Raw genomic sequence first — 14,415 nt, 5'->3', positions numbered from 1 at the left:
AACTTTGTGCATGCTTGTAATAACAGAAACTTTAGCAAATTCGTTATTAGTCTCCCTCCTTTTGTCTTTCCTCCTTCACCCACCCATCTGCAAAGTGAGAAGAGAGGTACAAATCTGTAACACTGCCCCAGCTGACTGGTCCAGCATCCCCATCCCAAACCTGAAAAAAAAACAAAAAAGAAGAAGCACTATTTACTGTGTAATTTTGGGTAACCAAAAAAAAAAAAAAAAAAAAGCCCTTAAATATTAGATTTTTTTCCCTTGAATTACCAAAGAAAGCGTAAAAAGACCCAAGCAAACAAACAAAAAGCCCCCGGCCACAAAAAAACCCCACATCCCTCCCAACAAAAAAACCCAAATAAAATCAAATAAAAAAAGGATCACTAAATTTCACATGAACTACCAAAAATCTTTTCAGATTTGTGACAGACTGCGGGAGTAATATATACCAGTTATTGGACCACCAAGTCTGGGCTTTACATGTTCTGCTTTCCAAGAACCTTCTGAAGAAACTTGATAAAAAGTAGATGAAAGAGTCAGAAGAAGAGCAGTGAAGACTTTTGTCATGAACTATATAAATAAACAAACACATTTTTCCTAAAATAAAGTGGAATGTGGTGACTGTGAATTCAGACTTCTGAAAAATTATATTGATGTGTCATTTTTTATGAAAAGACTCCTACACCCCTCAGTGTCATATTTCACCACTTTTTAAGCTTTTCTCATTTACAACAGCAGTACTCCATCCTTCCCAAAGAATAACAATCATCTCAAAATCTGGGCAAGGTAATCCCTGCTGAGCTCCAGTCTGGGACCCAAATTTTTACCTTCTTAAATTTTAGCAACTGAACCCACTTCAAGGAGTGAACCCAAGAGGAGTTTAAAATCAGCAATTTACACATGTTTTGCAGGATGGAAGTTTTTCTTAGTTTAAAATTGAGATTCCCACTCAAGTTTATCTGAAGATGAAGGAGAGGAAGTTGCAAAATCTCATGCATATAAAAAAAGAGTATCAGATATTTAATTATTATTAAAAACATTGATAATGTCAGTAACATCAATAATAACAAAGGATCTTCAGGGCACTGACAGCCTCAATAAAAAGCTGTTACATGCTAACTAACATACACTAACATAAATTGGGTTGAGGAAAAGCAAATGCTAGTTTTTAATTTACATAGAAAAAAAAAAGGTTCTTCAACTGAACCTGTTATACCTCAGTTTGGCAGTCGGTTCCCCATTAAGAGCCAAGCCTAAAAGATTTCCTTGCCCAGATCTAAGGGTCTCTTCAGGCTTTTCTACAAAGAGATCAAGCTTTCCCAGGATCACAGTTTGAAGTTAAGCATCTTCCTAACTTAGTTTTTCTCTAATTTAAAAAATATGCAAAAAACACAGTTTGAAAAATTTCTAACGTTTGAAAGGATCTGAGCTTTTTCTTTTTCCCCTAAGGGCTACAGCTCGAAGAGGAAATGGTTCATCCCAGGATTTCCTGGGGATTCTAAACATTTTGACTAATAAAAATAAAAGCTTAGAAAAACATTGACAGGAAAAATGAGAGCAGAGGCTTTCCCAAAATGCTTTTAGCAAAATCCTTCTGATTTTTGACTTTTTAAACAATGGATGTTACTGGATTTTTATATACAAAAATATGTATACACGTAGGCACACACACATATACAAACCACCAACAAGCCCTGAGGCAAGACCGTGTGTTTTATGATAAAATATTAAGAAGGCAATGGCAATAAACAAATCTTACTTACTTTACTCCCAATGCCTTTTTCCCTCCTTTTTTTTCTTTTTTTTTTTTTTTTTTTTTTTTTTTTTTTTTTTTTTTTTTTTGTTATTCTGGGGAAACCAGTCCTGTGCTATTACATTACTTCAGCCACATTTGCTGGGTTAGATATCTTGAGGAAAATTGTCTGTGTTCCTCAAAAATCAGCCTGCAGAGAAGTCCACCATACAAGTTCACTTCTTGTAAGACACCAAAGATTCCAAATGAGAGAGAATGAGTTATTTTGCAGTTTTTGGCAGATGGCTCCCCACGATTTCATTGGTGCCAGGACATTAATTTCCCTGCTTTCTGCCTCACAGCAGCTTTGGGACCTAGAGGTGATGCTGGGGACCAGCTGAACCCATCCAGCATGCTGCTGTCAGTGTGGGGAGCTCAGCACTGGGTTCAAACTTCTGCCCCAAAAGCTACTCCAGAGATTTTATTTTAGGAGGAAAGTTAAAATCAGAAACTTGAATACTTGAATATGTAATTAACTGATTTCTAGAGAATTTCTAGAATTTTCTGATTTCTTAATTTAGCCATAACCACCATGGAATTTGGTTGGGTGGCTCAAAACACATTTAAAGAGAAGCAGGGTCTCATCACAGTCGCCTGCTTCCTGGCTGGATTTGTAGACCATTTCCTTCAGAGTAAGGTTAAAGCCAGCTTAAAACCCAAATTTATTTTTCCTTACTGTTCAGATAATGCCACAAAAACAACGCCGTTTCCTTCCCTTCTCTCTATCTTAACATCACTGACCCCACAACCCCCAGCCTAATCCTCTATCTGAGTTAAATCTCGCAGAGCTGCCTGAGATTACTGAACAACTGATGAGTTCAAAATAAACACACTTAGAGTGACTGCCTATACACAGTCCCACCTAATAAACAGAGCAGACAGGATTTGTTCTGGGAAGTAATGGGAAATTATGACTTTGACTCTTGGGAAGTGCATTTTTATTCACACAATTTATGGTCCTCACCCTGGTGTGCTTTGAAGACATTTTTGCATGTCTGTCTCTGGCCCCACTGCTTGTGACTGACCAACCTTTTCATCTGGGTGGTGCCATTCCCCCAACACAGAGATTTTATTTGGAGACACCAGTTCAGCCCTCAGGGATGTCCTGTTTTACTGTCAGTGGGAGTGGGTCCCACTAGTCCTACACAGTCCCAGGGACCACTGGCCCAGACATTTTTGGAGTTGTTTTGCACAGCCTTTGGACTTCTCAAGGAAAAGGGGCTGGACCAGTGAAGACCCTCACTAACAGCTTTACTGATCACCTTGACACTCACACACTATGCCCCCTCTCCATGCTTCTGGATTACAGATCCAGGAGTCACACAAGAACAGAAGGAATGGATTACAAAAGCAAACCTCCCATATAAATCAACTTGAATGTTTATGGTGTTTAACTTTCACCTTCAAAATGACAGAGGATTATAAAGCCTCCAAACCACACATAAAGCAAGCAGACACAAGTGCAGTGGGTCCTAAGATCTTGAGGCTGGCACTGACCAGAAGTGTTTGTATCAGTAGTTGTCCTTGAGACAGTTTAAATATTGTTTTGCAAACACATTGGTGAGGTTGGAGGTTTGATTTTATGCAATGATTTGGTGAGAGTTGGTTTTTAGGTAAGTAAACATAATCTACATAAACAGATCTAGAGGACCACTGCCACCTTTTTAAAGAGGGAGGAGAAGTGAATAAATGTGTATTTGGAATGGGCTTAGGAACATTCCAGCCTTTCCACCAGAAAAAATTTTCTTCATCGAACTTGGGTTTGGGAGTAAAGCTAGATGAAAATGCCATTTGTTCCAAGGTACCCTCACAACCATTCACGTATCATGTTTTATTATGCCAGGCCAGAAACTTCAAATTGGGGATTTGGAGGCTCCTGAAAGCCAGAACCCTGTTAGTGCTGTATGTGATAGTTAAGGAGGAGAAATCACAGTCTCTGTGCCAGAGAGATTTCTCCTTACCCATGTTCTGTACATTTGTCTCTAGCTGAAGCGTATAAGAAGGTCCAGAAAACAAAAACCAAGCTAACCCTCATCAAATACATAATAATTCCTGGATACGTCAACAGTGAACAGGTGGACCTGTCCACTGTGGAATCAAGGTTGCCAGGTCCACCTCTTCAATTTTTCTAACTAAAGCCCCAAATAATGCCACAATGGGGAAAAAAAAATCTTTGTGGGAACATTTTATAAGCAACTGTAAAATAAGACAAGGAAACCTTATGCACAGATAAAATGCTTGAGTGGTCCCAAACCTTCCTATGAAATATATTGCTAATAAAACAGACAACAAATTCAGGAATTACAACACAAGAAACACATTTTTTTGTTAAGGTTAAGACAAATTGGAGCTATGTTCTTCTGATGTGTTTGCTACACAGGAGACTCGAAGATGAAAGGCAACCCTAGGAAAACTCTCAGGCCAAGCTTTGCATTCACAGGGCTCCAGTAGCTGGAATTACAGGATGACCCCTGCACAGACCCATGATTAATAACAATACCACAAAAACAAGTACTTAAATTTCACACTATGATGTCAGCTCTTGAGCAGACAGCTTATTGTTTTCCTTTGCTCTCTCTTTTGGACACGTGCCACTACAATGCAAACACTAAATAAGCATTACTGGAAGTGTTTGAGTGACTATATCCTGTCAGTGCCAAGATTGCAATTCCAGAAAAGAAATACCCACTCTCCTACTTGGTTCAAAACAAACTGCAACATAAATATTGAGATATACAGTTCTGCAGGGGTTCTCCTTTCTTAGTTATCCTCATCTGTGATCAAACAGAAAATCAAATATACAGTTTCAGGTCAAAATAGTTACTTGGGGGGAAAAAAAACAGAAGAAAGAAAAATGCAAGTCCCTGATTTTCCAGATTAATGAAAAGCAATAAAAGTGCTTGCCCAAATCTGTTCAGTTCCATTGGTTTCCAGAAGACGGGTTTCCCCTTTCCTTGAATCTCTTGTGCTATTGCTAGGAATTAGTGAGCTGTGAAACTCACCTAATGAGGTCAGCATCAGGAAATAGCTCTGGAAAAACAGGTCCTGGGGGATCTACTAAAGGACTCCCATAGTGTCCAAACGAAATCCTGGATGCATTGGCACATTGTACAGCCGTGGCTGTGGGAGGAACGTGCCCAGCTTTGTTGTTGTTTTTCCTATAAAGGGACAGCTAAGGAAAGTGAAACTATTAACTCATCCACTGGAATTTCTACTCACAAACCGTGCTCCCTGTTAAAGCTGCTCATAAAAGCCTTTCGGCTAGTTAGTTCCATATGTTCCCCAAATCCGCAGTTATTGCTTCTGAAAGGCAGGAGTAGTTAACAGTCTGCGGCTTGGCACTGACCAGGGAGACCTAGGGACCTTGCTTTCCCCCTCCCTTTCAAACTGCCAATTAACCAGTTTAATAAACCAGTTTGAATCTGACTGAGGTGCTTGTAGAAACCCCAAACCACCACCCAGCCTAGGGCTCAGCCACGACAGTGACACAGGGGTACGGCCCAGGACAGAGCAGTCCTGAGCAGCGACTGATGTCCAGCCACAGGACTAAGATTGGTTTTCTTGATGCTGGGAAAGCTGCAGGGACATTGAAGCCCCAGTTTTCAGCCCTATATGCCCACAGCTCCAGCTGAAGTTAACTTCAACAGCTTTACTTTAGCCTCGTGACTTTTCTCCTTATGCAGACATCCCATGATGAACTTGCACAAGTGAAAGTAATTTTATTTTTTATTTTATTTTTGCTGTGTTTTGATTGAATCAATAACCAACAGAAAATTTCTATGCATCAAACACTGCAGAGTGCATGAGAACCCCATTCTCTCAGCCTTAAGTTCCCGAAGCCAGAAAAGGAGTGTCCTGGTTGATGACATTCCCTGGGCTGACCCTACTGCACTGCTGCTTCTTCTCCAAGTTCCTCCCTTCAGTAGGGCTGGGGCAGGCACAGGGTTCAGGCTGTAGAGCAGCAGTTTGGGGGTCTGGTGGGTTATGTGATAGAACAAGCAAGACAGCAACAGTTTGGGCTCTAAGATGCATGTCTTCTCTTGCACAAGGTCATCAAGATGACAAAGACATGGAATTAATTTCTGTCCTGAAAGCACTTTTAAAACTTATACTATAATACACTATAAATACCACACCCACTCTAAATAGGTCAATAAAACCCAAATAAAAGTCTTAAATATGTAACCTGATGTCAGCAGCAGCTGCAGCAAAGGCAGTATTGGAATGAGGGTAAGATCTGAAAACTTTTCTTCTCTGTTACTTGCTAAAGGTACTTAGAGTCCAGATTAACATAGAAGAAAGGAAAAGAGCTTTGGGGAAAGAGCTTTGATATGGAATTTCCATCCTTTCCCCTTTTGTGAACCACCACTCCGATGGAAGGATGTTTCAATGCCTCACCACATCATCAGCAGGGTCTCTTTTGCCAGTAACTCAGCTTGGTGTCCAACCAGTCACAGTGTGAGTGAGCAGTGACTCTGTAGGACAACTCTGCTTTGGTCAATGCCCACATTCAAGCTTAGGGAAATAAATTAAGAAACAACAGGAAGACAGATTTGCATTTTAATCAGAACTGAAACTCTGGAAGGGACAGAATTACTTCGGGTAAATTTGCAATCTAAATAAAGGACTTGGGTGGATTTTGTATGCAGGATTTACTTGCATCCAGTACTTCTGCATCAATCTTGTTTCTCAGCTGTGCTAAGCTCAGCAGATTAACTTTGATGAGTAACCTATCTAAAAGGCTAAATATTCTCACCAAATGAGTTACACTCTGAGCAGTCTAATTGTGCAAATGGTTTTACAATGAAGTGCAACCAGTTCCAGTAACCAACACTCTGCCCAGCAGTGACGGCTTGCAGGTCCAAGTGTCACTGTTCAGATTTCTGCACTGGAGTCTTAGATCTTGTAAATAAAAAAGTAAACACTCAGCAAAATCAGTTCATACTTCTGGCATGAGAGAGCACTCTTCCTTCTTCGAAGGAAGGTGGAACTCAGACTGGTTCTAAAGCATATTCCTCCTTCCTAGAATCCACCTCAGCTACGCAGTTATGTGACTTAAAGAAAGGACATACTAGACAACAAAATACTGCATATGAAATGCTGACCAGTAACCTACAAATCCCATTAGTTTTAAGCAAGTCAGACATGATGGTGTAACTTGCTTCGGCTTCTTTCTTTACACCCTTCATGTTAATTTGTGGCTAAGCAGTAACAGGTCTTACCAGGGCTGAGTAGCGGGCAACTGGGTTTGATTTTAAACAACCCATAAAGGGTATCAAAGTTCATTGAGAGGGCAAAAGGCTGGAGTGCTCAATTGGTGTGAATGGACCCAGCTCCACAAAGAGAAAGGAGATGGACTGTGTGACACTGGACGTCTAAAGCAGCAGCCCTGGATCATGTGAAACCCACAGACACAGAGGAAGGCAGAGACATTTCTCACCTTGACAAAGCAGGCAGTGTTCCAGTGGGACAAACTGGACAGGGCCCGGCAGCCCATCTGCTGCTGCCCTGGGCTGGCTGCCAGCCTGGCTCCTGCACACCTCTGGGTCCCCACAATTTCACCCTGTGCCACCACCCCAGCAAGACTTGCTTGGCCTCCAGCTGCACTTTGTCATTCCTGTCCTGGGGGTATCTCATCACTTACTAGCCATGAGCAAACCCCCTGTATTCAGAAAGCCCAAATACTGCCTCAGTGTCAGGAAACCCTGCCCCACACACCCCCCATGTAACACAAGAGCTCTGTGGGCACTGGAAGTTTGTGAGGAGATTTCTGGAGAAGAACAGTGTTCCAGCAGAGGTGCTGCAGTGTCTGCAGCACGTTGCTCAAAGGTGTCACTGAAACAAGAACAGCCAGCTCAGATAAGCCCAACATCCCCAAAAGTGCCTGGTAGCAGATACTTTGGGAAAGCATGTAAGAAATGAGGTGTAAGAAATGAGCATGAACTTTTCTCAGACACCACTTCCCATCTTCTGGAAATCTGCCAGTTGGGGACCTTGTGGATGAAAATACCTCTTCTCCTATCACTCCTTCCCACTCACCTCCCTGCTCCCCATGTCTTCACCTCAAAATTATCCCCGTGCTTGGTTGCACCACTCTTCTGAAGAGCAGCCATCTGCCTGCTCTACACTGAGAGGAGCTCTCAGCCTGCTGCTTTGCTCAGCAATTTCACTCCCAAATGGAAGCCTGGCAGGATGCCCGAAGGGCAGCGCCCACGATCGCTTTTCTCCACCTTAAATGGGCACATTGTCCCTTCACCTTCAGAGGGGGCACATGAAATCCTTCCCAAGAACCTGAAACCACATTTGCGCTCGGCTCACAAGTAAAATTGTTACCGGGCCCTTCTGGGGTTTCGATTTTTCTTTTTTTGTCTCCACTGTAACAGAAGGAATGTGGGAACATGCCCTGAGTGGAGAGGACCAGTTGGCCCCGGTGACGAGTGAGCTGCAATGAAAGGGGCACCCTCATGGAGAAAAGCAAAGCTCTGGGGTGGTTTGGGGAACTCCCAGCTTTAGACACCCAGCCTGAGACTTTTTTTTTTTAAAGTCTACTTTCATGATATGCTAAGCATCCACCCACTGAAAAATGCAACCTGTCCTGGGTATATTTAATTTGGGGTTTATTCATGTTACTGCCTAATTTTGAACTGTTGCTTTTTAATTACCAGCTGAAGCTACATAGTAAAATGGACTAGCCCCACAGGCATGTTTTTCTTTCTATTATATTACAGTGAGGCAGCAGATTAACTCCTTCAGCCATCCCAGCTTAACACCTCGCGATGCCAGCACGGCCCCTTTCCAAACTGCTGCTCCTGCAGCAGGAATGGCTGGAGGGGACACAGATCTTTCTGTCCTGAATTTCCAACTCCCAGCCTGGGGTATCAGCACAAGCTGGTGCCAATTTCAATATACATCTATCCTGGAGAGTAAATCACAGCCCATCAGGAAGGGGAGCACTTTCCAGGGAGCCAGATGGAGCTGCAACTTCTGGCCAAGGACAAACACTTTGGGGCAACAACTGTCTCAGCTTTCTAGTCTCCACGTAAGCACCACTGAGTTAACAGCTGTAGAAAAGAGAATGTTTCCCAAGCCTGAAGGAGGCTGAATCTTCATGAGGTCCAGCAGGAAAGCAAAAAAATAGAAATTACAATTTAAAATTGCGTAAGAAAAGAAAAACTTCAAGAGGAAGCAGCGAGCTGAACTCATCAGGGATAAGCACTTGTTTTGAACTGTTGTTTTTTTCCTTTAGCTTAACATTATCTCAAGATGAAATAATTTTAATATGCAAGATGTTTCTGCCATTGGGGTACATAGTGACCAGGCATGGAGTACCCCATGTCTCTTGAGAAACACAGGGCTTGATCTGGCAGCTGCTCTCTTTGGGTCTTCCCCTCCTGGAGAAAACCTATGCCCTTGACCAGGACAGATGATGGGACCCCATCTGTGCCAGCTGTTACAGGGCACAGAGCTCCCTGGGTGGCCTTACCAGGACAGCCCTTCTTTCCTCCTGGGAATCCACAGTTATATCCTCAGGGTCAGGGTTCCAGTGCAGACCTTGTAAAGCACAGGTGATGGGCAGTGCACTGCTCACCCCTCGTGCTGCCTCCCTCCCCCAGAGCTGCTGCGTTGAAGCATGAAAATGGCTGAAGCTGGTGCTCCCCTCCAGAGTGTTGCAGCCCTGGTACAGTCTACATAAAAATTACTCAAAATTCAGTTAGCCAGGGAAAGAAGGTGACCTACCCATCAAATCACAGCAGCTCAAATTTCTAATATCATCTACTTGCAGCCAAGCACTTGCCTTCAAATTAAGCAGAGGCCAAGAATAATTACTTACTATTCACTGAGATATTTACATCAATTATTCAGCAAATAAATTCTGCTAACAAATAGCTTCAAGGAAACCGCAATCTATTCACAGCCAAGTTGCCAAGCCAGAATAAAATTATAAAATTAATTATTTGCAACAAACTTCTCTGTCAGCTTTCAAAGTCAGAATGATAAATTCAGACACTTTATTTTCTACTATATATTGGTTCCCTCAATCTAATGCTCCTGTTTATGAACTACGGGATGTTACAGCTGTCTCTTGAAAGATAACTATAATTATATTTTTATTATAATTGGAACTAAAATATCTTTTTGCTTGAAGGTTTTTTAAGCCTAGCCTAAACAGTCTCCACTCCAGTCAGAGAACACCTATGAAATCAGCTACCAGGGAGGATATGCTGCTGAAGAACCAAGGAGAAGTGTTCTCAGATTCCTCCTCTCCTGGACAGAGCCAGGAACCAGATGCTGCTGCAAAACATTTCTTTAAATTGGCAAATTCTGAAGAAAGCACTTCATTCAAGTAAAACTTTCATTTTCTTTTTTCCTTCCAACTAAGATAGGATGTAGAAGAATATTCTTTGCACAGCTTCATATATTACTGAAGGTGGGATATTTCCTCACACAAACAAATACCAAAAAGAATAATTAATACTGTTTTCAGGCACCATTCTGGTCTATGCACAAAAGCAGCAGAGAGAATACCTGATAGAGATCTGCCTCAGGTTCACCTTCTGCCCCTTTAGCTGTATCTCCTTACGTGCACTCACAGAATTTGAGCCAAATAAACGCTTTCTCCCCCCCACTTCTCTTTTTCCTTGCCTGTTTAATACTGGTGCTCTGTAAATACACCAACAACTAAGCAATTGCATGCTGCCAACCCCTGAAACACTCCATAAATGTCCAACAGGTTTTTCCCTCCCCAGCTGTGCTTCACCAGGAAGATTCCCAGAAATCCTACAGCCACTGAAGGCATTGAACATGAGGACACAGCCCAGAGAAGTCCTAAAGACCCCAAAAGGAGGAAAAGCAACTCCCAAAAGCAAATGTCTTTGCTCTTGCCCTGGAATAATATGGATGGATAACAGCCTTTTGCACAATCATGACAGTGGGGCTGGAGATCAGAGGCTTCAGTCCACTATTCAACCTCAGGACAAAAGGGAAGATGTCCAAGGAGAAATCCCAAAGCAGTGGTGTGGGTACTGAGCAGAACACAGAGGATTGCTTCCAGGTTTGACTTCACTTCCTAAGGCTGACTCCAGCCAGTACAAGGAGGCTCATCTGGTATAATTTAGCATTGTCCTGATGATTGACACCCATTGAAATCCTGTCCACACGTCCCAGAGGAGGAGATGGGGATAGTGCAGGGGGTAGGAAATGACATCCTCCAAAACCTGTGGGGGATCAGCTCATTTTGAAGGTAATATCTGATCTGCAATTTTTCCCTGCTCTGGGTCTTTTTACCTTCCATAAACCAGGTAGGATGGGGGCTGGCTTTACAAGCCAATTTCTTTGCAGATGGGATTTGATCAGATTAATTTGCCCCAACAATTCTTTACTAATTCACTTGGCAGGGAATTTTGCCCTGTGTTTATATTTTGTGCACGTGCAGCTATGCTTTCCATTTAATTGTTCCTCAAATTTAAAATATAACTATAAAATTCTAAGAAACTTAACTTGGATTTTGAGTAGCAAATGTTCTGGATCACTTAGAGAAGAGGTGAAGCTCTGGAATTATTCAGTGAAGGCACAAACAATGAACACATCTGAGAAAAATGTCAGAGAGTTTATATAGAGAGGCAAAAATTGAATAGATTGCAAAAGAAGTTGCTCAGGAAACATGGCCTTACTGAGCTCTGGTAACTAGAACTTACTGGATTCAAAGCATTAGGATACAAGCATTACTAAGACAAAGACTTTGTGGAGTCTTGTTTAAATTGCAAATTCTGACTCTTTTTTTTCTGATGGGGTGACCTCTCCTCTTTGCTTTTAGGAAGCTAAATTACACTTTAGTTTGCCTGTTTTCATCACATTTTGCTTTGGGCACAAATGAGTGCGAGCTCTGCTCTTTCTATGCTGATAGAAACTGAAAAGGGATTAACCAAAAAGCAATAAACTATTCCCACCGAATTGTTAGCCCTACATTTTCTTATTAGTGTCTACCCACACTGACTTGAAACTTAGCAATGCTGGTTTTCTCCAGAGCTGTCAGCTGAAATAAGCTGGTTCTGTTCCTTGCAGGCTGCATTTGCCAGCGATCTTTCTGCTTTCAAAACACGCCTCCTCCACCAAACACAGCAAGACTGTTGCCCTTTTCAGAATTTCCCACAGGTACACCGCGATGTTAAAGACGGAACAAAACCAGCATGGCATTTTTCAGGCTATTATCATGGGAATGCTTTGTACACAAGAATGTCAGAGTGAAGCCAAGCCTCGCGCAGAGCTCTGAAGGTAGATGGATGAGTGTATGCCAGCGACTTGCAAAGATTACAGACCAGAGCCATTAAAGTCTTAAGAGGAGGGGAAGGACTCCTGATTCAAGAAGATAGCAGGATCTGAAAAGATCCACAAAATCCCTTTCAAATACAATGGAAGTTGCTCAAGAAAAGCAATCCCATTGTCTTCTCTTTGGACTTTTCATAAGAGCATTGGGAATGGCAGAGCAGATGTGCTGTAGCATGGAATGAAAGCTCCAGCCCAGCCCTAGACTTCTTAAGACCCTTTTGCCAACCTCCTCTCTAATAAATTTAGATGCTCTGGCACCTGAAAATTTCCAGATGATACTGCAAGCCAACTACAGAGGACTGACTTAAGTGCCCTTGCTTCTGTTACACTGCCTGACCAAGAGACCAGCTCCTAGCTGGCACTGGCATTCTTCAGAACTGGGCCTGCTGCCTACTCTGCAGTCTTGGGCAGAGTTTGACCCTTTGTATTCACAACTAAATGCTACCAGATGGATGCATCAGTTCAAAGGCTAGTGGAAACAATTAAGATTACAGGAAGCCACGTTTATCCTTCCACCTATAGCACTGAATTAATCATGGCTGATAGGGATCTAAGCAGAGCCCACTCAAGGCTCTGATTTATATCACTACCTGTCAAGAGATGGCAGAAGATTGCCCAGTAGCTGCTGAATGCTTTTCTCCCACCCTCTTCCTCTCCCGGGGAGACAAATATAAGCCAGGACATTCCTGCTTTGCTCAGGATGCCATGAAACCTAACCTCCTGTTGACACAAGCATTAGGCCCCAGGACTGTATAACAGGTCACTGACAGAAAGATATAAGGTAGAGCTTCCAAATTTGGCTGGCCACACACAGGCAGGCACTGGGATGCACATGTTCCTGGCGCCCAGGGCCTGCATACCTGTGAGGGAGACTCGGAGGCTGATGGACATCATGAGGCCCTCACCAAACCATTTTTCAGTTGTGTCTCCTGGCAAGTCCAGTGGCTGATACTTCCTGAGATTCCTATGAATCCTGTCTCCTTCCTAGGTAGCAAAGGTTGGATTTTGTTCTAAACACAGGGACGATCCAGGGAGCACTGAACAGCTGTGTCCCTATAGTTGCTATTAAAAGAATGACAAAGGAGGAGTGCCAGAACCCATCCATACTGCGTGGGACTGGAAGTCTGAGTGTCCCCATGTGAATCTGAATATTTGTGCTTAAATAAATTAAACTCTCAGTGCTCATCTGCCCATCAGAAGTCCAGTGTCAAGACTGAGAGGGGACTACAGTAACTGTGAGCTCAGTGCTTTCTTTGGAAGCAAATCTCCTGAAGTCTGGATGCTCCGTTTCCCAGGAACTCACTGATGAGCACATTTCATGTCAAGCATGAAATGGGAATGCATCTGTTACCATATGCTAAGCTTTTCTCCAGCCATGTGAGGCAAAACAAAGACAAACAAGGAGGCTTGAGTCAACACAAGGGTTAATTTAAGCACTGAGCTTGCTTAAAATAAAAGTTGTCACCAACCAAAAAGAACAAGTAGCCATTGAAGAGAAAACTGTTGAGATTTATGGGCTCCATTCTAGAGACATAAAAGGGGAGTCAATCATCATTTGAAGTTTATTTTTTTAATAAGAGCTCCTTAAATATTCCCCCCACTTTTCATTGCCAGAAACGTAAGCTTGTGGCTGTGAAAAAGTTAAAAATTAGGGGTTTCCTAAGTGGGAGCAGAATGCATGGTCGCTCTGTATGACCCCAGCTACTCTAACAGCTACTGCTAATTCCCTGTGGAAGCATCAATAGCTTGTGAAATAGACTCCTTTCTTTTCTTGTACAAATTATTCCTTTATATTTTTGAACTTCTGAACCTCCTGGCTTAATAACAACTCCACAAGAAAGAAGGAAAATAATTGAGTGTTTATAACAGCACGCATCCTTTTTTATTATCATCCCAGGCTGTGGCACTTTCAGCTCAGCAAAGCTTTAGTCGAAGCTGCTCTGCAAAATTATTTGGTAATGAGAGGAGGAGAGGGATGGGAAGGACATCTCCTCCTACATAGGAACTGTGGTCAGTGGATATTTTAGATTTCTCAAACATATAGTTTCAATATCTTCCACCTACTCCCTAAATTATAACCTACCACCTACTACCTGTTTCAGTTACAAACAGAAATTAAAACATTGCTCCAGCCTCACAGCCTGTGAGCTGCAGCACATCAGAATGTAGGTCATAAAAAGCTGCAAAACAAAGCAAGACAAAAACCTTAACCCACCCACACATGCAAGGAAAGAAAGAAACAAATCAGGGAAAATAACAGGAATAAACTGTCTTTAGCTTCTTTCTTTTTCCAGTTT

The 14,415-nt window shown here is 42.4% G+C and overlaps 1 protein-coding gene across 1 annotated transcript in view; it reads right to left on the bottom strand.

Annotated features, from left to right (window-relative positions):
- Positions 1-14,415, bottom strand: part of TRABD2B (TraB domain containing 2B) — a 267,560-nt gene that overhangs the window by 123,447 nt on the left and 129,698 nt on the right. The window lies entirely within an intron of this gene.

This window comes from Motacilla alba, chromosome 8, assembly GCF_015832195.1.
Source record: "Motacilla alba alba isolate MOTALB_02 chromosome 8, Motacilla_alba_V1.0_pri, whole genome shotgun sequence".
Classification (NCBI taxonomy): domain Eukaryota; kingdom Metazoa; phylum Chordata; class Aves; order Passeriformes; family Motacillidae; genus Motacilla; species Motacilla alba.
This window is presented reverse-complemented; position numbering and strand designations above follow the sequence as displayed.